This window comes from Rutidosis leptorrhynchoides, chromosome 8 (genome assembly GCF_046630445.1).
Source record: "Rutidosis leptorrhynchoides isolate AG116_Rl617_1_P2 chromosome 8, CSIRO_AGI_Rlap_v1, whole genome shotgun sequence".
NCBI classification, from domain to species: domain Eukaryota; kingdom Viridiplantae; phylum Streptophyta; class Magnoliopsida; order Asterales; family Asteraceae; genus Rutidosis; species Rutidosis leptorrhynchoides.
Window position 1 is genome coordinate 292,296,284 of NC_092340.1, and position 22,681 is coordinate 292,318,964.

A 22,681-nucleotide genomic window follows, 5' to 3' on the forward strand; every position below is an offset into this window, starting at 1 on the left:
TATGAGACGTTTTTCAAAGACTGCATTCATTTTAAAACAAACCATAACCTTTATTTCATCAATAAAGGTTTAAAAGCTTTACGTAGATTATCAAATAATGATAATCTAAAATATCCTGTTTACACATGACCATTACATAATGGTTTACAATACAAATATGTTACAACAAAATAAGTTTCTTGAATGCAGTTTTTACACAATATCATACAAACATGGACTCCAAATCTCGTCCTTATTTAAGTATGCAACAGCGGAAGCTCTTAGTAATCACCTGAGAATAAACATGCTTAAAACGTCAACAAAAATGTTGGTGAGTTATAGGTTTAACCTATATATATCAAATCATAATAATAGACCACAAGATTTCATATTTCAATACACATCCCATACATAGAGATAAAAGTCATTCATATGGTGAACACCTGGTAACCGACATTAACAAGATGCATATATAAGAATATCCCCATCATTCCGGGACACCCTTCGGATATGATATAAATTTCGAAGTACTAAAGCATCCAGTACTTTGGATGGGGCTTGTTGGGCCCGATAGATCTATCTTTAGGATTCGCGTCAATTAGGGTGTCTGTTCCCTAATTCTTAGATTACCAGACTTAATAAAAAGGGGCATATTCGATTTCGATAATTCAACCATAGAATGTAGTTTCACGTACTTGTGTCTATTTTGTAAATCATTTATAAAACCTGCATGTATTCTCATCCCAAAAATATTAGATTTTAAAAGTGGGACTATAACTCACTTTCACAGATTTTTACTTCGTCGGGAAGTAAGACTTGGCCACTGGTTGATTCACGAACCTATAACAATATATACATATATATCAAAGTATGTTCAAAATATATTTACAACACTTTTAATATATTTTGATGTTTTAAGTTTATTAAGTCAGCTGTCCTCGTTAGTAACCTACAACTAGTTGTCCACAATTAGATGTACAGAAATAAATCGATAAATATTATCTTGAATCAATCCACGACCTAGTGTATACACGTCTCAGGCTAGATCACAACTCAAAGTATATATATTTTTGGAATCAACCTCAACCCTGTATAGCTAACTCCAACATTCACATATAGAGTGTCTATGGTTGTTCCGAAATATATATAGATGTGTCGACATGATAGGTCGAAACATTGTATACATGTCTATGGTATCTCAAGATTACATAATATACAATACAAGTTGATTAAGTTATGGTTGGAATAGATTTGTTACCAATTTTCACGTAGCTAAAATGAGAAAAATTATCCAATCTTGTTTTACCCATAACTTCTTCATTTTAAATCCGTTTTGAGTGAATCAAATTGCTATGGTTTCATATTGAACTCTATTTTATGAATCTAAACAGAAAAAGTATAGGTTTATAGTCGGAAAAATAAGTTACAAGTCGTTTTTGTAAAGGTAGTCATTTCAGTCGAAAGAACGACGTCTAGATGACCATTTTAGAAAACATACTTCCACTTTGAGTTTAACCATAATTTTTGGATATAGTTTCATGTTCATAATAAAAATCATTTTCTCAGAATAACAACTTTTAAATCAAAGTTTATCATAGTTTTTAATTAACTAACCCAAAACAGCCCGCGGTGTTACTATGACGGCGTACATCCGGTTTTACGGTGTTTTTCGTGTTTCCAGGTTTTAAATCATTAAGTTAGCATATCATATAGATATAGAACATGTGTTTAGTTGATTTTAAAAGTCAAGTTATAAGGATTAACTTTTGTTTGCGAACAAGTTTAGAATTAACTAAACTATGTTCTAGTGATTACAAGTTTAAACCTTCGAATAAGATAGCTTTATATGTATGAATCGAATGATGTTATGAACATCATTACTACCTTAAGTTCCTTGGATAACCCTACTGGAAAAGAGAAAAATGGATCTAGCTTCAACGGATCCTTGGATGGCTCGAAGTTCTTGAAGCAGAATCATGACACGAAAACAAGTTCAAGTAAGATCATCACTTGAAATAAGATTGTTATAGTTATAGAAATTGAACCAAAGTTTGAATATGATTATTACCTTGTATTAGAATGATAACCTACTGTAAGAAACAAAGATTTCTTGAGGTTGGATGATCACCTTACAAGATTGGAAGTGAGCTAGCAAACTTGAAAGTATTCTTGATTTTATGTAACTAGAACTTGTAAAATATATGAAGAACACTTAGAACTTGAAGATAGAACTTGAGAGAGATCAATTAGATGAAGAAAATTGAAGAATGAAAGTGTTTGTAGGTGTTTTTGGTCGTTGGTGTATGGATTAGATATAAAGGATATGTAATTTTGTTTTCATGTAAATAAGTCATGAATGATTACTCATATTTTTGTAATTTTATGAGATATTTCATGCTAGTTGCCAAATGATGGTTCCCACATGTGTTAGGTGACTCACATTGGCTGCTAAGAGCTGATCATTGGAGTGTATATACTAATAGTACATACATCTAAAAGCTGTGTATTGTACGAGTACGAATACGGGTGCATACGAGTAGAATTGTTGATGAAACTGAACGAGGATGTAATTGTAAGCATTTTTGTTAAGTAGAAGTATTTTGATAAGTGTCTTGAAGTCTTTCAAAAGTGTATGAATACATATTAAAACACTACATGTATATACATTTTAACTGAGTCGTTAAGTCATCGTTAGTCGTTACATGTAAATGTTGTTTTGAAACCTTTAGGTTAACGATCTTGTTGAATGTTGTTAACCCATTGTTTATTATAACAAATGAGATGTTAAATTATTATATTATCATGATATTATGATATATAATATATCTTAGTATGATGTATATACAGTTAAATGTCGTTACAACGATAATCGTTACATATATGTCTCGTTTCGAAATCATTAAGTTAGTAGTCTTATTTTTACATATGTATTTCATTGTTAATACACTTAATAATATATTTACTTATCATTTAACATAATTAACCAAGTGTATCAATATCTTAATATGATTCATATGTACCTAGTAAGACGTTGTTATAACGATAATCGTTATATATATCGTTTTCGAGTTTCTTAAATTAATAGTCTCATTTTTATGTATATAACTCATTGTTAAAATACATAATGAGATACATACTTATAATAAAAACATTTTAACTATATATATAACCATATATATGTCATCGTGTAGTTTTTACAAGTTTTAACGTTCGTGAATCACCGGTCAACTTGGGTGGTCAATCGTCTATATGAAACATATTTCAATTAATCAAGTCTTAACAAGTTTGATTGCTTAACATGTTGGAAACATTTAATCATGTAAATATCAATCTCAATTAATATATATAAACATGGAAAAGTTCGGGTCACTACAGTACCTACCCGTTAAATAAATTTCGTCCCGAAATTTTAAGCTGTTGAAGGTGTTGACGAATCTTCTGGAAATAGATGCGGGTATTTCTTCTTCATCTGATCTTCACGCTCCCAGGTGAACTCGGGTCCTCTACGAGCATTCCATCGAACCTTAACAATTGGTATCTTGTTTTGCTTAAGTCTTTTAACCTCACGATCCATTATTTCGACGGGTTCTTCGATGAATTGAAGTTTTTCGTTGATTTGGATTTCATCTAACGGAATAGTGAGATCTTCTTTAGCAAAACATTTCTTCAAATTCGAGACGTGGAAAGTGTTATGTACAGCCGCGAGTTGTTGAGGTAAATCAAGTCGGTAAGCTACTGGTCCGACACGATCAATAATCTTGAATGGTCCAATATACCTTGGATTTAATTTCCCTCGTTTACCAAATCGAACAACGCCTTTCCAAGGTGCAACTTTAAGCATGACCATCTCTCCAATTTCAAATTCTATATCTTTTCTTTTAATGTCAGCGTAGCTCTTTTGTCGACTTTGGGCGGTTTTCAACCGTTGTTGAATTTGGATGATCTTCTCGGTAGTTTCTTGTATAATCTCCGGACCCGTAATCTGTCTATCCCCCACTTCACTCCAACAAATCGGAGACCTGCACTTTCTACCATAAAGTGCTTCAAATGGCGCCATCTCAATGCTTGAATGGTAGCTGTTGTTGTAGGAAAATTCTGCTAACGGTAGATGTCGATCCTAACTGTTTCTAAAATCAATAACACATGCTCGTAGCATGTCTTCAAGCGTTTGTATCGTCCTTTCTCTCTGCCCATCAGTTTGTGGATGATAGGCAGTACTCATGTCTAGACGAGTTCCTAATGCTTGCTGTAATGTCTGCCAGAATCTTGAAATAAATCTACCATCCCTATCAGAGATAATAGAGATTGGTATTCCATGTCTGGAGATAACTTCCTTCAAATACAGTCGTGCTAACTTCTCCATCTTGTCCTCTTCTCTTATTGGCAGGAAGTGTGCTGATTTGGTGAGACGATCAACTATTACCCAAATAGTATCAAAACCACTTGCAGTCCTTGGCAATTTAGTGATAAAATCCATGGTAATGTTTTCCCATTTCCATTCTGGGATTTCGGGTTGTTGAAGTAGACCTGATGGTTTCTGATGCTCAGCTTTAACCTTAGAACACGTCAAACATTCTCCTACGTATTTAGCAACATCGGCTTTCATACCCGGCCACCAAAAATGTTTCTTGAGATCCTTGTACATCTTCCCCGTTCCAGGATGTATTGAGAATCTGGTTTTATGAGCTTCTCTAAGTACCATTTCTCTCATATCTCCAAATTTTGGTACCCAAATCCTTTCATCCCTATACCGGGTTCCGTCTTCCCGAATATTAAGATGCTTCTCCGATCCTTTGGGTATTTCATCCTTTAAATTTCCCTCTTTTAAAACTCCTTGTTGCGCCTCCTTTATTTGAGTAGTAAGGTTATTATGAATCATTATATTCATAGATTTTACTCGAATGGGTTCTCTGTCCTTCCTGCTCAAGGCATCGGCTACTACATTTGCCTTCCCCGGGTGGTAACGAATCTTAAAGTCGTAATCATTCAACAATTCAATCCACCTACGCTGCCTCATATTCAGTTGTTTCTGATTAAATATGTGTTGAAGACTTTTATGGTCGGTATATATAATACTTTTGACCCCATATAAGTAGTGCCTCCAAGTCTTTAATGCAAAAACAACCGCGCCTAATTCCAAATCATGCGTCGTATAATTTTGCTCGTGAATCTTCAATTGTCTAGAGGCATAAGCAATCACCTTCGTTCGTTGCATTAATACACAACCGAGACCTTGCTTTGATGCGTCACAATAAATCACAAAATCATCATTCCCTTCAGGCAATGACAATATAGGTGCCGTAGTTAGCTTTTTCTTCAATAACTGAAACGCTTTCTCTTGTTCATCATTCCATTCAAATTTCTTCCCTTTATGCGTTAATGCAGTCAAGGGTTTTGCTATTCTGGAAAAGTCTTGGATGAACCTTCTGTAGTAACCAGCTAGTCCTAAAAACTGGCGTATGTGTTTCGGAGTTTTCGGGGTTTCCCACTTTTCAACATTGTCTATCTTTGCCGGATCCACCTTAATACCTTCTTTGTTCACTATGTGACCGAGGAATTGAACTTCTTCCAACCAAAATGCACACTTTGAAAACTTAGCATACAATTCTTCCTTCCTCAATACTTCTAACACCTTTCTCAAATGTTCACCGTGTTCTTGGTCATTCTTTGAGTAAATAAGTATGTCATCAATGAAAACAATGACAAACTTGTCAATGTATGGTCCACACACTCGGTTCATAAGGTCCATGAATACAGCTGGTGCATTAGTTAAACCAAACGGCATGACCATAAACTCGTAATGACCGTAACGTGTTCTGAAAGCAGTCTTTGGAATATCATCTTCTTTCACCCGCATTTGATGATACCCGGAACGTAAGTCAATCTTTGAATAAACAGACGAGCCTTGTAGTTGATCAAATAAGTCGTCGATTCTCGGTAGTGGGTAGCGGTTCTTGATGGTAAGTTTGTTCAACTCTCGGTAGTCGATACACAACCTGAATGTACCATCTTTCTTCTTGACAAACAAAACAGGAGCTCCCCACGGTGATGTGCTTGGTCGAATGAAACCACGCTCTAAAAGTTCTTGTAATTGGCTTTGCAGTTCTTTCATCTCGCTGGGTGCGAGTCTGTATGGAGCACGAGCTATTGGTGCAGCTCCTGGTACAAGATCTATTTGAAATTCAACGGATCGATGTGGGGGTAATCCCGGTAATTCTTTCGGAAATACATCGGGAAATTCTTTTGCAATGGGAACATCATTGATGCTCTTTTCTTCAGTTTGTACTTTCTCGACGTGTGCTAGAACAGCATAGCAACCTTTTCTTATTAGTTTTTGTGCCTTCAAATTACTAATAAGATGTAGCTTCGTGTTGCCCTTTTCTCCGTACACCATTAAGGGTTTTCCTTTTTCTCGTATAATGCGAATTGCATTTTTGTAACAAACGATCTCTGCTTTCACTTCTTTCAACCAGTCCATACCGATTATCACATCAAAACTCCCTAACTCTACTGGTATCAAATCAATCTTAAATGTTTCGCTATCCAGTTTAATTTCTCGATTCCGACATATATTATCTGCTGAAATTTATTTACCATTTGCTAATTCGAGTAAAAATTTACTATCCAAAGGCGTCAATGGACAACTTAATTTAGCACAAAAATCTCTACTCATATAGCTTCTATCTGCACCCGAATCAAATAAAACGTAAGCAGATTTATTGTCAATAAGAAACGTACCCGTAACAAGCTCCGGGTCTTCTTGTGCCTCTGCCGCATTAATATTGAAAACTCTTCCGTGGCCTTGTCCATTCGTGTTCTCCTGGTTCGGGCAATTTCTAATAATGTGGCCCGGTTTTCCACATTTATAACAAACTACATTGGCATAACTTGCTCCGACACTACTTGCTCCGCCATTACTCGTTCCGACACCATTTGTTCCTTTCGTTCTATTAACCCCTGGTCCGTAGACCTCACACTTCGCCGCGCTATGACCATTTCTTTTACACTTGTTGCAAAATTTGGTGCAGAACCCCGAGTGATTCTTTTCACACCTTTGGCATAGCTGCTTCTGATTGTTGTTGTTGTTGCGGTTATTATTGTTGTTGGGATGATTGATGTAGTTGCTGTTGTTGTTGTTGTTGGGCCGTTTGTTGTAGTTGCAATTGATGTTGCGATTGTTGGGATAATTGTTGCGATTATTGTTGTAATTGCTGTTGTTGTTGTATTGGTGATTCTTATCACCGTTTTCCTCCCACTTTCTTTTGACTTGCTTCACATTGGCCTCTTCAGCAGTCTGTTCTTTAATTCTTTCTTCAATTTGGTTCACTAGTTTGTGAGCCATTCTACATGCCTGTTGTATGGAGGCGGGCTCGTGTGAACTTATATCTTCTTGGATTCTTTCCGGTAATCCTTTCACAAACGCGTCGATCTTCTCTTCCTCATCTTCGAATGCTCCCGGACACAATAGGCACAATTCTGTGAATCGTCTTTCGTACGTGGTAATATCAAATCCTTGGATTCGTAACCCTCTAAGTTCTGTCTTGAGCTTATTGACCTCGGTTCTAGGACGGTACTTCTCGTTCATCAAGTGCTTGAATGCTGACCACGGTAGTGCGTACGCATCGTCTTGTCCCACTTGCTCTAGATAGGTATTCCACCATGTTAACGCAGAACCTGTGAAGTTATGCGTAGCGTACTTTACTTTGTCCTCTTCAGTACACTTACTTATGGCAAACACCGATTCGACCTTCTCGGTCCACCGTTTCAATTCGATCGGTCCTTCGGTTCCATCAAATTCCAAAGGTTTGCAGGCAGTGAATTCTTTGTAGGTGCATCCTACACTATTTCCTGTACTGCTAGATCCAAGGTTATTGTTGGTATGTAGCGCAGCCTGTACTGCGGCTATGTTTGAAGCTATAAAAGTACGGAATTCCTCTTCATTCATATTCACGGTGTGTCGAGTAATCGGTGCCATTTCCTTCAAAATAGTTAAATGGAACAAGTTAATCATACAGAATATTAAGAGTAGTTAATAGTATTTCGTAGCATAATATGAACTCATTTATAAAAGCTTTTTCTTCATATTAGCGTTTTATAAGTTTAAATTCGGGTAGTACCTACCCGTTAAGTTCATACTTAGTAGCTAATATACAATTCAACTACTACAATTCTATATGAAAAACTGATTATAATAATATTTCGCGTTCAAACTTTTATACAATATTTTACAAACTTACAATACCGCTTATTTTACATAAAGCATGAAATATAGCACACAATAACTTTGATACAAGATAATTGTGAAGATAATTCTAGCTAGTACACAAGTCGTTCAGCAAAGGCAATAAAGACACGTAATTCATACGTCCAGAAACAAGTCATGCATTCTGGTTTTACTAGGACTACTTCCCATCCTTGGTCTTGTGCAACATAACCGTTATGGCCGTTGATAAGACAGCGTGTTGTAACGTCGTCAAAGGGACGAGGGTTACGTAATGTCCAACAGTCTCGTAATAATCTAAAAACCTCATTTCTTACCCTAATTACCGACTCCGTCACTTGTGGAAACGTTTTGTTTAATAGTTGTAGCCCGATGTTCTTGTTCTCACTTTGGTGAGAAGCGAACATTACTAATCCGTAAGCATAACATGCTTCTTTATGTTGCATGTTAGCCGCTTTTTCTAAATCACGAAGTCCAATATTCGGATATATTGAGTCAAAATAATTTCTTAACCCGTTGCGTAAAATAGCATTTGGGTTCCCCGCAATATATGCGTCAAAGTAAACACATCGTAACTTATGGGTTTCCCAATGTGATATCCCCCATCTTTCAAACGAAAGTCTCTTATAAACCAAGACATTCTTGGAACGTTCTTCGAATGTCTTACAAACTGATCTCGCCTTAAATAGTTGTGCCGAGGAATTCTGGCCGACTCTAGACAAGATTTCATCAATCATGTCTCCGGGTAGGTCTCTTAAAATATTGGGTTGTCTATCCATTTTGTGTTTTTAAACTGTAAAATAGACAAGAGTTAGATTCATAAAAAAATACTTATTAATACAAGCAATTTTTACATATATCATAAAGCATACGAACACTATATTACATATATTACACCACACGAATACAACTATCTTATTCCGACTCGCTCGTTTCTTCTTCTTCGATTTTGGTTCGTTTTGCCAAGTTTCTAGGGATATATGATGTTCCCCTAATACGAGCCGTCGTTGTCCACATTGGTTTAGAAAAACCTGGTGGTTTAGAGGTTCCCGGGTCATTGTTACAACTTAAGGACTTCGGGGGTTGACGATACATATAAAGTTCATCGGGGTTGGAATTAGATTTCTCTATTTTTATGCCCTTTCCCTTATTATTTTCTTTTGCCTTTTTAAATTCAGTTGGGGTAATTTCTATAACATCATCGGAATTCTCGTCGGAATCCGATTCATCGGAAAATTGGTAATCCTCCCAATATTTTGCTTCCTTGGCGGAAACACCATTGACCATAATTAACCTTGGTCGGTTGGTTGAGGATTTTCTTTTACTTAACCGTTTTATTATTTCCCCCACCGGTTCTATTTCTTCATCCGGTTCCGATTCTTCTTCCAATTCCGATTCTTCTTCCGGTTCCGACTCTTCTTCCGGTTCCTCTTCGAGAACTTGTGAATCAGTCCACGAATCATTCCAATTTACATTTGACTCTTCATTATTACTAGGTGAGTCAATGGGACTTGTTCTAGAGGTAGACATCTATCACATAATATCAAACACGTTAAGAGATTAATATATCACATAATATTCACATGTTAAAAATATATAGTTTCCAACAAAATTTGTTAAGCAATCATTTTTCAAGCAAACACGGTCGAAGTCCAGACTCACTAATGCATCCTAACAAACTCGATAAGACACACTAATGCAAAATTCTGGTTCTCTAAGACCAACGCTCGGATACCAACTGAAATGTCCCATTCTTATTGATTAAAAACGTTCCATATTAATTGATTTCGTTGCGAGGTTTTGACCTCTATATGAGACGTTTTTCAAAGACTGCATTCATTTTAAAACAAACCATAACCTTTATTTCATCAATAAAGGTTTAAAAGCTTTACGTAGATTATCAAATAATGATAATCTAAAATATCCTGTTTACACATGACCATTACATAATGGTTTACAATACAAATATGTTACAACAAAATAAGTTTCTTGAATGCAGTTTTTACACAATATCATACAAACATGGACTCCAAATCTCGTCCTTATTTAAGTATGCAACAGCGGAAGCTCTTAGTAATCACCTGAGAATAAACATGCTTAAAACGTCAACAAAAATGTTGGTGAGTTATAGGTTTAACCTATATATATCAAATCATAATAATAGACCACAAGATTTCATATTTCAATACACATCCCATACATAGAGATAAAAGTCATTCATATGGTGAACACCTGGTAACCGACATTAACAAGATGCATATATAAGAATATCCCCATCATTCCGGGACACCCTTCGGATATGATATAAATTTCGAAGTACTAAAGCATCCGGTACTTTGGATGGGGCTTGTTGGGCCCGATAGATCTATCTTTAGGATTCGCGTCAATTAGGGTGTCTATTCCCTAATTCTTAGATTACCAGACTTAATAAAAAGGGGCATATTCGATTTCGATAATTCAACCATAGAATGTAGTTTCACGTACTTGTGTCTATTTTGTAAATCATTTATAAAACCTTCATGTATTCTCATCCCAAAAATATTAGATTTTAAAAGTGGGACTATAACTCACTTTCACAGATTTTTACTTCGTCGGGAAGTAAGACTTGGCCACTGGTTGATTCACGAACCTATAACAATATATACATATATATCAAAGTATGTTCAAAATATATTTACAACACTTTTAATATATTTTGATGTTTTAAGTTTATTAAGTCAGCTGTCCTCGTTAGTAACCTACAACTAGTTGTCCACAATTAGATGTACAGAAATAAATCGATAAATATTATCTTGAATCAATCCACGACCCAGTGTATACGTATCTCAGTATTGATCACAACTCAAACTATATATATTTTGGAATCAACCTCAACCCTGTATAGCTAACTCCAACATTCACATATAGAGTGTCTATGGTTGTTCCGAAATATATATAGATGTGTCGACATGATAGGTCGAAACATTGTATACATGTCTATGGTATCTCAAGATTACATAATATACAATACAAGTTGATTAAGTTATGGTTGGAATAGATTTGTTACCAATTTTCATGTAGCTAAAATGAGAAAAATTATCCAATCTTGTTTTACCCATAACTTCTTCATTTTAAATCCGTTTTGAGTGAATCAAATTGCTATGGTTTCATATTGAACTCTATTTTATGAATCTAAACAGAAAAAGTATAGGTTTATAGTCGGAAAAATAAGTTACAAGTCGTTTTTGTAAAGGTAGTCATTTCAGTCGAAAGAACGACGTCTAGATGACCATTTTAGAAAACATACTTCCACTTTGAGTTTAACCATAATTTTTGGATATAGTTTCATGTTCATAATAAAAATCATTTTCTCAGAATAACAACTTTTAAATCAAAGTTTATCATAGTTTTTAATTAACTAACCCAAAACAGCCCGCGGTGTTACTACGACGGCGTACATCCGGTTTTACGGTGTTTTTCGTGTTTCCAGGTTTTAAATCATTAAGTTAGCATATCATATAGATATAGAACATGTGTTTAGTTGATTTTAAAAGTCAAGTTAGAAGGATTAACTTTTGTTTGCGAACAAGTTTAGAATTAACTAAACTATGTTCTAGTGATTACAAGTTTAAACCTTCGAATAAGATAGCTTTATATGTATGAATCGAATGATGTTATGAACATCATTACTACCTTAAGTTCCTTGGATAACCCTACTGGAAAAGAGAAAAATGGATCTAGCTTCAACGGTGTAACGACTCCGTCAAAACACTTAACGGCTCCGTCACTTGGTCCCACAGCTTGATCGAAACTCTATATGAATTTAATAAAACAACCTTGCATTCTTTATTTAAAAATGATTTCCTATAAAGGAAATCTACTAAAATGTATAAGTTTAGAAAAACTATACAATAATACTTTAACCAAAAGTTGACCAAAACAAAGTCAACAAACAACCACTATTTAATGTAACAAAATAGAATGCAAGTTAATGTTTAACAAAAGCTGCCATCTTAAATATGCAGACTCTCTAAGCACAGCGGAAGCAATCAATCATGAACCTGAGAATATAACATGCGAGTAACTGTCAACAAAAAAGTTGAGTGAATTATAGGTTTAATATTGCAAACAATATTTAATTTAAACAACAAAAATTTATGTTTGAAAACATAAAAACTCCTTTTTGGACCACCAAATTATATGCTAGAAAACATATAATAAAATATTATTCCATTTTTCGTGAGCCACCTGGTAACCACTTAACCATTTATTTACCCTTGCCAAACACAATAAATAATATACACCGAACAAGTGTATCTACAACAAAATACGAAGTACTAAACATTCCGATTATAAATTGCTAGCGCGACTAGCTCGAAATGGGGTTGTCAAACCCGATAGATCTATCCGTAGGATTCGCGTTCACCAGTAGAAACTAGTGATTACAGTTACCAGACTAGAGAATATTTTTGTTCAACTCACAATGAATAATTTAAACCAACTTCAGCTTGTGTCCAAAATATAAAATAAATTGCATGTATTCTCATCCCAAAAGATTTAAAATAGAAAAATGGGACTATAACTCACCTTAATAGCAAACGAAGTAACCACACAATTGTGCGAACAGCAAATGAAGTAAAGTGATCATGAATGATCACAACGCCGACCTATAAATAAAGCAGGTCGATATAAATAACTAACTTAGGTCAAGTCTTAGTATGATAGCTATTGTACATGTTGCAAGTAGACATAGAATAACACTCAACATGCATCGGTTTGATCGGAACAGCGTACGGACACACACTTTCTATTTTTAGAAAGTTTCTATTTTTAGCAGGTTTCCATTTTTGGAAAGTTTTCTATTTTAGGAAAGTTTCTATTTTTGGAAAGTTTCTATTTTTGGAAAGTTTCTATTTTTGGAAAGTTTCTATTTTTGGAAAGTTTCCAAATTTAGAAAGTTCTATTTTTAGAAAGTTTTGAAGTTAGGAAAGTTTCCTTATTTAGAAAGTCAACAGAAGTCAACTGAAAGTCAAAGTCAACCAATAGTCAACTCAAAAGTCAACCTTAGTCAAACATAGTCAACATTAATTTTAAAAGTGTAAAGTATAATAATAACATAAGTTATAATGTTAATTAAAGTGAAATATGTATAATTATGTCATAACATAAGTTTAATTAAATAAAAATGAATTATTAAAGTTAAGATAAGTTTAAATGATATAATTAATATAACATAAGTATTTAATTAATTAATTAAATATTAGTCATAATATAAGTATTATTAATTAATAATAAATTTTAAAACATATCATAAGTATTATTAATTAATAATGAATTATTAATCATTTCATAAGTTTCTAATTAAAATTATTAAATCATAAGTATTTAATAATTAGATCATAATTAAATAATAATTAAGACTTATAATAACTAAATAATTATTTAATCTTTATTATAAGTCTTAAAATAATATTCTCATAAAATAAATTTAATACTTATCATAAGTATTTTTCATTAATAATAAAAGTATTATTAATCATAAGTTTAATTAAAACGTTAATTAAATCATAAGTAATAATTAAATGATATAATAAATATATATCATAAGTCTTAAATGATAATAATTACTTCTTATATCATAAGTAATTAATCAATAATGAAAATCATTATTTTTATCATAAGTTTCAATATTTAACCATAAGTTTTAATTCAAAAGTTCATCGGGTCATAACTTGAGCCCCGGGAATCAGTTTTCGGCGAGCCTTATATATATCTTCGCCTAACCAACCCACCCGACACATTAGTGTGCTCAAGAACATCCCAAGAACAGTCACCAAGTCGTGACTTACAGCTCTAAATCAGTTTGTACCTTTAATCCGCTCAAAAACGTATTTTAGTCATAACGGGTGATCCGTGGCTCGGATTTCGATGACCCGAACATGAAAGTTCATCCCATCATCAATCCTAACACACTAGTACACCCTAAAGACTCCAAAAATGGTCACAAAGTCGGACCATAACTGAACCAATTCGTTTTCACCATTTAATCTTTACAAAACACCATTTTAATCATATCTTAAGCTCCGGGAATCGAAACGACATGAATCCGGAGTCTAAAATTAATGTCTTGATGAGAGGAACTCATCTAGACACTTTAATTTCACTTTTATATCATTTACATAACCAGAAAAGAACGAATAAGCTGCTGTCCCAAACTAATCAAACCGAAAACATGTATAATCGAGTAATTCTACGCATACAATCAACAATACAATAACACATAATCATCATACTACTAATATAACATGTAAAATCAGAAAAATAAATGAAAAATTGAAAAGTTAGGGTTAGGGTTTATACCCTAATCAAGAATCGAAGGATATGAACGTGTAGAGAACGATTAGTAGAATCCGATTGTGTTGAAAGCCCTAATTTCCAAGCAAGAAATCAATTGATGTTGATGATGTTTTGGGTGGTGGTAGGCGACGGCCTAGAGAGGAAGGAGAGGAGAAAACACAAAAAAATTAGAAGGTGAAATGAGGGAAATGAAGAGTGAAATTAGGTTTTGTTCCATAAAACTCCAAGTTTAGAAAAATGGCACAATACCCCCCTCCATGAGGGTTTAGGCCGGCTATAGCAAGAGGGTGGGCCCCTTTTATGGCCCAAAATTGATAAATGACTAATTTCTTGTGGCCCGAATGCCCAATCGAAGCCCGAAACGCGAAAACGCTACTACGCGATTGATTTTTCGGAGAGATAACAACTACGCGACGGATAAAATATATAAACACTATATATGATCATATGACATTAAAATATCATATTTAAAATATTTAGGACTTAAAAATCCCAAAAGCTCGACCGTTGGTTTGAAAACTGAAAAGATTCGCCGGATAGAAATCCGCGACACGTAGAAACGTACAACTTGAAATATGAATACAAATATTCATATAACACATAATAATTAATATATTATTACAAAAATAATAATATAGGTCATAGAAATGACGTGTCACGAATAACAATTAACGGTCGTTAAATAATTAACGGCAAAAGATAACGGAAAAAGTAGGGTCGTTACAGTACCTTCCCGTTACGGAAATTTCGTCCCGAAATTTAAGCAGGTGCAGGGGTTGACTCAGCATCTGAGAACAAATGCGGGTACTTCTGCCTCATCTAGTCTTCATGCCCCCAAGTGAACTTGAGACCGCGTCTGGCGTTCCATCGAACTCGAACAATAGGAATTTTGCTCTGCTTGAGAGTCTTAACCTCTCGGTTCATAATTTCGACAGGTTCCTCAATAAAATGGAGTTGTTTATCAACATGAAGTTCCTCCAAAGGAATAGTTTCACCGGCCTAGGCCAAACACTTCTTCAAATTTGGTACATGAAAAACATCGTGAACAGCACTGAGTTCTCGTGGCAACTTCAAATGATAAGCCGCCGGTCCAACTCTCTCAATAATCTCAAAAGGTCCAACAAAACGAGGACTCAACTTTCCCCTTTTACCAAAACGTATCACACCCTTCCAAGGTGAAACCTTTAACATAACACGGTCACTGACCTGAAATTCAAAATCGTTCCTTCTCTTATTGGCAAAACTCTTTTGCCGACTTCTGGCGGTTCTCAATCTTTCCTTAATCTGTACGATCTTCTCGGTAGTCTCATGAATGATTTCTGGACCTGTGAGTTGAGCATCCCCAACCTCATTCCAGCAGACAGGAGACCTACACTTTCTACCATACAGAGCTTTAAATGGTGCGGCTTTAATACTTGCATGATAACTGTTATTATAAAAAAATTCAACTAGTGGAAGGTACTTATCCCAACCACTACCAAAATCAATGATGCATGCTCGTAACATGTCTTCCAACGTTTGAATGGTCCTTTCACTATGACCTTTCGTCTGAGGATGATAAGCGGTGCTCACATCCAACTTAGTTCCCAAAGCTTCCTGTAAGGATCGCCAAAACCTCGATGTAAATCGACTGTCTCGGTCCGAAATAATAGATACGGGAACACCATGTCTAGAAACAATCTCCTTCAAATACAAACGGGTAAGCTTCTCTATCGAATCTGTTTCCTTAATTGGCAAGAAATGAGTTGACTTAGCGAGTCGGTCAACAATCACCCAAATGGTATCATAACCACCCACAACTCTTGGTAACTTCGTAATAAAATCCATTGTAATACCTTCCCACTTCCACTCGAGAATCTCAGGTTGTACCAACAGTCCTGATGGTTTCTGATGTCCAGCTTTAACCTTAGCATAGGTCAAACACTTAGCCACATACGTAGCCACATCAGCTTTCAAATCAAGCCACCAATACAGCTCCTTAAGATCATGATACATCTTTCCTGAACTAGGATGAATAGAGTACCTAGACTTATGAGCCTCATCTAAAACAAGTTTTCATAGATCACCAAACTTCAGAACCCAAAGGCATCCCGCAAAGTACCGAGTACCATCGGTTTGTACCTCTAACTGTTTACTCAAGCCTCGGACCTTCCCGTTACAAAATTTTCCTCCTTCAAGGCTTCTTGTTGTGCCTCAAGAATCTGCCTTGTGAGGTTTGTTCGAATGGTCATATTTAAGGCTCTAAACCTACGAGGTTCAACTCTCTCCTTTCGACTCAAAGCATCAGCCACAACATTGGCCTTTCCAGGATGATATAAAAGTTCGAAATCATAATCATTCAACGTCTCAACCCGTCTTCGCTGCTTCATGTATAGCTGTTTTTGATCAAGAATTTGTTGACGACTCTTGTGATCAGTGTACACTGTACATTTGACCCCATATAAGTAATGTCTCCAATTCTTGAGTGCGAACACAACAACTCCCAACTCTAAATCATGGGTTGTATAATTCTGTTCATGGATCTTCAACTGACATGACACATAAGCGATGACTTTCTTTTGTTGCATCAAAATGCAACCAAAGCCCTGACGCGATGCATAATAATAGACAACAAAATTGTCATTACCCTCAGGTAGCGACAATATCGGAGCGGAAATTAACTTCTCCTGCAGAGTTTGAAAAGCTGCATCTTGTTCATACTTCCACTCATACTTTTTCCCTTTGTGCGTTAAAGCAGTCAGAGGTTTAGCTATTTGAGAGAAATCTTGAATGAACCTTTTATAATGGCCTGCTAATCCTAGAAACTGGCGAATTTGAGTAGGAGTTTTCGTAATTTCCCACTTTTCAATTGCCTCAATCTTGGCGGGATCAACTAGTATTCCCTGTTTACTAACAATATGTCCGAGGAAATTGAACTTCTCTTAATCAGAAAGCACACTTAGAGAACTTAGCGTACAATTCTTCTTTTCTCAATAGATCAAGCACTAACCCCAAATGTTCTTCGTGCTCTTAATCACTCTTAGAATAAATAAGGATGTGGTCGATGAAAACAATAACGAATTTGTCCAGATAGGGTCTACACACACGGTTCATGAAATCCATGAACACAACAGGTGCATTTGTCAATCCGAACGGCATAACAAGGAATTCGAAGTGACCATAACGGGTGCGAAAAGTAGTTTTCGGAACATCAGATTCTTTAACACGCAGTTGATGATAACCGGAACGAAGATCAATTTTAGAATAAAAAGACGAACCTTGAAGCTGATCGAACAGATCATCAATTCTTGGAAGAGGGTAACGGTTTTTAATAGTAAGCTTGTTCAATTCACGATAATCAATCCACAAATGAAACGAACCATCTTTCTTCTTAACAAACAAAACAGAAGCTCCCAAAGAGGAACATATAAGGACGAATGAGGTATAGTTGCAGCCAACAAAGGAAGAAATATAGAGAGTAACCATATCAGTGGTAACGGTGTTTAAGACAATTCCTTCAAAGGGAATAACGAGGATCATGAACTTCAAAGTAAATTTTCATTACATTTCTGAAAGTAAGATGTACAAAAGGTGTGATATTTCAACGAAAATAAACTTCCTCGCACAATGAGCGAGTCAATCTAGGATTCATCCTTATTCTTCAATTTATATGCGGATGAAAGGAATCGTGAATCATGGGTTATAAAGAATGGCCGACTCCAGGTGAGATGAATCTCCAAAAGAAATTTCGTGTACCTCAAAGTATTGAGTCCTAGGATTGATGTTTACGAGGGTGTTGAGGTTGACAGCGAAAATTGAGAGTAGAAACTCCTCAAACGGTCTAGTGTAATATATATCCATGATACCCATTAGAATAACAGTTGGGGTAGAAACCCACCTAGCGCCTTTTCTACAATAGGGTGAACACCGAGTTGTACCCCAGAAAATTGATTTATCGGTCCGCGTTTCGTCCACGTCCAACCATAAGAGGGAAATTTTATGAGCGCAAAGACTTTCCAACAGATTTTATAAAACCGACATCTAAAGTGGTGTAATAGTTTCTATCAATGAACTTAATGGTAGGTTTCATCCTTAAACGGATGATGAAAAGAACTGTGATCCAAACACTCTGTAGAGTAATGCGAAAAATTTTAATATAATCAATCAAAGAAGTTTTGAAAAAGCTTTAAACGTCTGATGTGACCCCATAAATGGAACCAAGTTCTTAGTAAATTTAGAAGTATGCACAACGTGTAAAATAATTTGACTTAATTAAGCAACTCAATAAAGGATTGGTTTTAAAATAAATTTGAAGGTATAATTTAGAATAGTAGCCAAAATGAGTTAAGGGTAAATTTACTAATTTGATTTTATATGTACAAATATGATTTTGTAAATTGCATACATGACAGACAATCTTACTACTTCTATTTGCCCATAATCCCATGAGGACCGCCCAATTAAACAAATGTGTAAAAATTTTGATGAAAAGCAGGGTATCCGTATACCAGGAGTTGAAGTAAGATCGTTGAAGATCGGGTGAAGGACTTGAATCGCCTTGCGACATCTAGTCAACAAATGCTACGAGGTCATGGAAACCAATGAGTTAAATATTGTCTTGACTATTATCAGGACATAAGTCCTTGGGCCAAAACTGTTCCCGAGCGAAGCTGTTGCTAACGAGCGAGTTATGAAGGATAGAGCACGAGATAGATAATCTGGTTAAAACGAGCTTCTCGTATATCAACAAATGAGATAATTAATATTTTCCCCACCCATGTAATACATCGGAATTTCTGAATGAGTGGTGTAAAAATTTTCTTTGACTCGCTTTCTATTCCTCATGTCACAATATTGGGACTTCCTTATGAATTAATGTAATATAATCACGTTGGCCTGACGCCATTATATTTCGCTAATTCATAGTTCCATTCCAATAGCACTACATGAGGTCAGGACACGCGATCAACCTCGAATTTCAACACAATTTTCCTAAAACAATTTCTTAACAATGTGCTAAGGATAGCACAAGAGACAAAGACATCGAAAGTAATGAATAGGAGTAACGATGACATAAAAATGTCTTCGAAGTACCAAGAATCTCTAAAAGTCAAGAATTACGTTTTCCGTTTCAAAAACCAAAGCACATGGGCACAACGGCACAAAGGCACGTAATATAACAAAAATGTTATATACCCAAACACAATAGCTGACATTGAAATGCCGAGCCTTTAGAAGTCAAGAATGACATCTCGCGTAATATAACTCAAACGTTATATACATAACCCTAATAGATGACATAGAAATGCCTAGAATTCTAGAACACGTAATGTAACTCAAACGTTATATCAATAAACACAAATTATGACATAGAAATGTCGAGAATTTCAGAAGTCAAGAATGACACCCCCTCGGTTTCACTAACCGAGGCGTTCCTATAAAAGATGAACTCGCATGAGTCGGAGAATACGTTTAAATCAGAATGGGAGTTCCTCCCGGATTCAGAACATAATAGAAATGTATGTGTGATAACCATATACATACCAATACGATACAAATAATCACATATAATAATATATAATAGGCCGGGCTGTAGACTAGACTCACTAATGCACCCTATTGACTCGGGTAACGACATCAATGCAGCCTAATTCCCTACAACCAACGCTCTGATACCAACTGTAACGACTCCGTCAAAACACTTAACGGCTCCGTCACTTGGTCCCACAGCTTGATCGAAACTCTATATGAATTTAATAAAACAACCTTGCATTCTTTATTTAAAAATGATTTCCTATAAAGGAAATCTACTAAAATGTATAAGTTTAGAAAAACTATACAATAATACTTTAACCAAAAGTTGACCAAAACAAAGTCAACAAACAACCACTATTTAATGTAACAAAATAGAATGCAAGTTAATGTTTAACAAAAGCTGCCATCTTAAATATGCAGACTCTCTAAGCACAGCGGAAGCAATCAATCATGAACCTGAGAATATAACATGCGAGTAACTGTCAACAAAAATGTTGAGTGAATTATAGGTTTAATATTGCAAACAATATTTAATTTAAACAACAAAAATTTATGTTTGAAAACATAAAAACTCCTTTTTGGACCACCAAATTATATGCTAGAAAACATATAATAAAATATTATTCCATTTTTCGTGAGCCACCTGGTAACCACTTAACCATTTATTTACCCTTGCCAAACACAATAAATAATATACACCGAACAAGTGTATCTACAACAAAATACGAAGTACTAAACATTCCGATTATAAATTGCTAGCGCGACTAGCTCGAAATGGGGTTGTCAAACCCGATAGATCTATCCGTAGGATTCGCGTTCACCAGTAGAAACTAGTGATTACAGTTACCAGACTAGAGAATATTTTTGTTCAACTCACAATGAATAATTTAAACCAACTTCAGCTTGTGTCCAAAATATAAAATAAATTGCATGTATTCTCATCCCAAAAGATTTAAAATAGAAAAATGGGACTATAACTCACCTTAATAGCAAACGAAGTAACCACACAATTGTGCGAACAGCAAATGAAGTAAAGTGATCATGAATGATCACAACGCCGACCTATAAATAAAGCAGGTCGATATAAATAACTAACTTAGGTCAAGTCTTAGTATGATAGCTATTGTACATGTTGCAAGTAGACATAGAATAACACTCAACATGCATCGGTTTGATCGGAACAGCGTACGGACACACACTTTCTATTTTTAGAAAGTTTCTATTTTTAGCAGGTTTCCATTTTTGGAAAGTTTTCTATTTTAGGAAAGTTTCTATTTTTGGAAAGTTTCTATTTTTGGAAAGTTTCTATTTTTGGAAAGTTTCCAAATTTAGAAAGTTCTATTTTTAGAAAGTTTTGAAGTTAGGAAAGTTTCCTTATTTAGAAAGTCAACAGAAGTCAACTGAAAGTCAAAGTCAACCAATAGTCAACTCAAAAGTCAACCTTAGTCAAACATAGTCAACATTAATTTTAAAAGTGTAAAGTATAATAATAACATAAGTTATAATGTTAATTAAAGTGAAATATGTATAATTATGTCATAACATAAGTTTAATTAAATAAAAATGAATTATTAAAGTTAAGATAAGTTTAAATGATATAATTAATATAACATAAGTATTTAATTAATTAATTAAATATTAGTCATAATATAAGTATTATTAATTAATAATAAATTTTAAAACATATCATAAGTATTATTAATTAATAATGAATTATTAATCATTTCATAAGTTTCTAATTAAAATTATTAAATCATAAGTATTTAATAATTAGATCATAATTAAATAATAATTAAGACTTATAATAACTAAATAATTATTTAATCTTTATTATAAGTCTTAAAATAATATTCTCATAAAATAAATTTAATACTTATCATAAGTATTTTTCATTAATAATAAAAGTATTATTAATCATAAGTTTAATTAAAACGTTAATTAAATCATAAGTAATAATTAAATGATATAATAAATATATATCATAAGTCTTAAATGATAATAATTACTTCTTATATCATAAGTAATTAATCAATAATGAAAATCATTATTTTTATCATAAGTTTCAATATTTAACCATAAGTTTTAATTCAAAAGTTCATCGGGTCATAACTTGAGCCCCGGGAATCAGTTTTCGGCGAGCCTTATATATATCTTCGCCTAACCAACCCACCCGACACATTAGTGTGCTCAAGAACATCCCAAGAACAGTCACCAAGTCGTGACTTACAGCTCTAAATCAGTTTGTACCTTTAATCCGCTCAAAAACGTATTTTAGTCATAACGGGTGATCCGTGGCTCGGATTTCGATGACCCGAACATGAAAGTTCATCCCATCATCAATCCTAACACACTAGTACACCCTAAAGACTCCAAAAATGGTCACAAAGTCGGACCATAACTGAACCAATTCGTTTTCACCATTTAATCTTTACAAAACACCATTTTAATCATATCTTAAGCTCCGGGAATCGAAACGACATGAATCCGGAGTCTAAAATTAATGTCTTGATGAGAGGAACTCATCTAGACACTTTAATTTCACTTTTATATCATTTACATAACCAGAAAAGAACGAATAAGCTGCTGTCCCAAACTAATCAAACCGAAAACATGTATAATCGAGTAATTCTA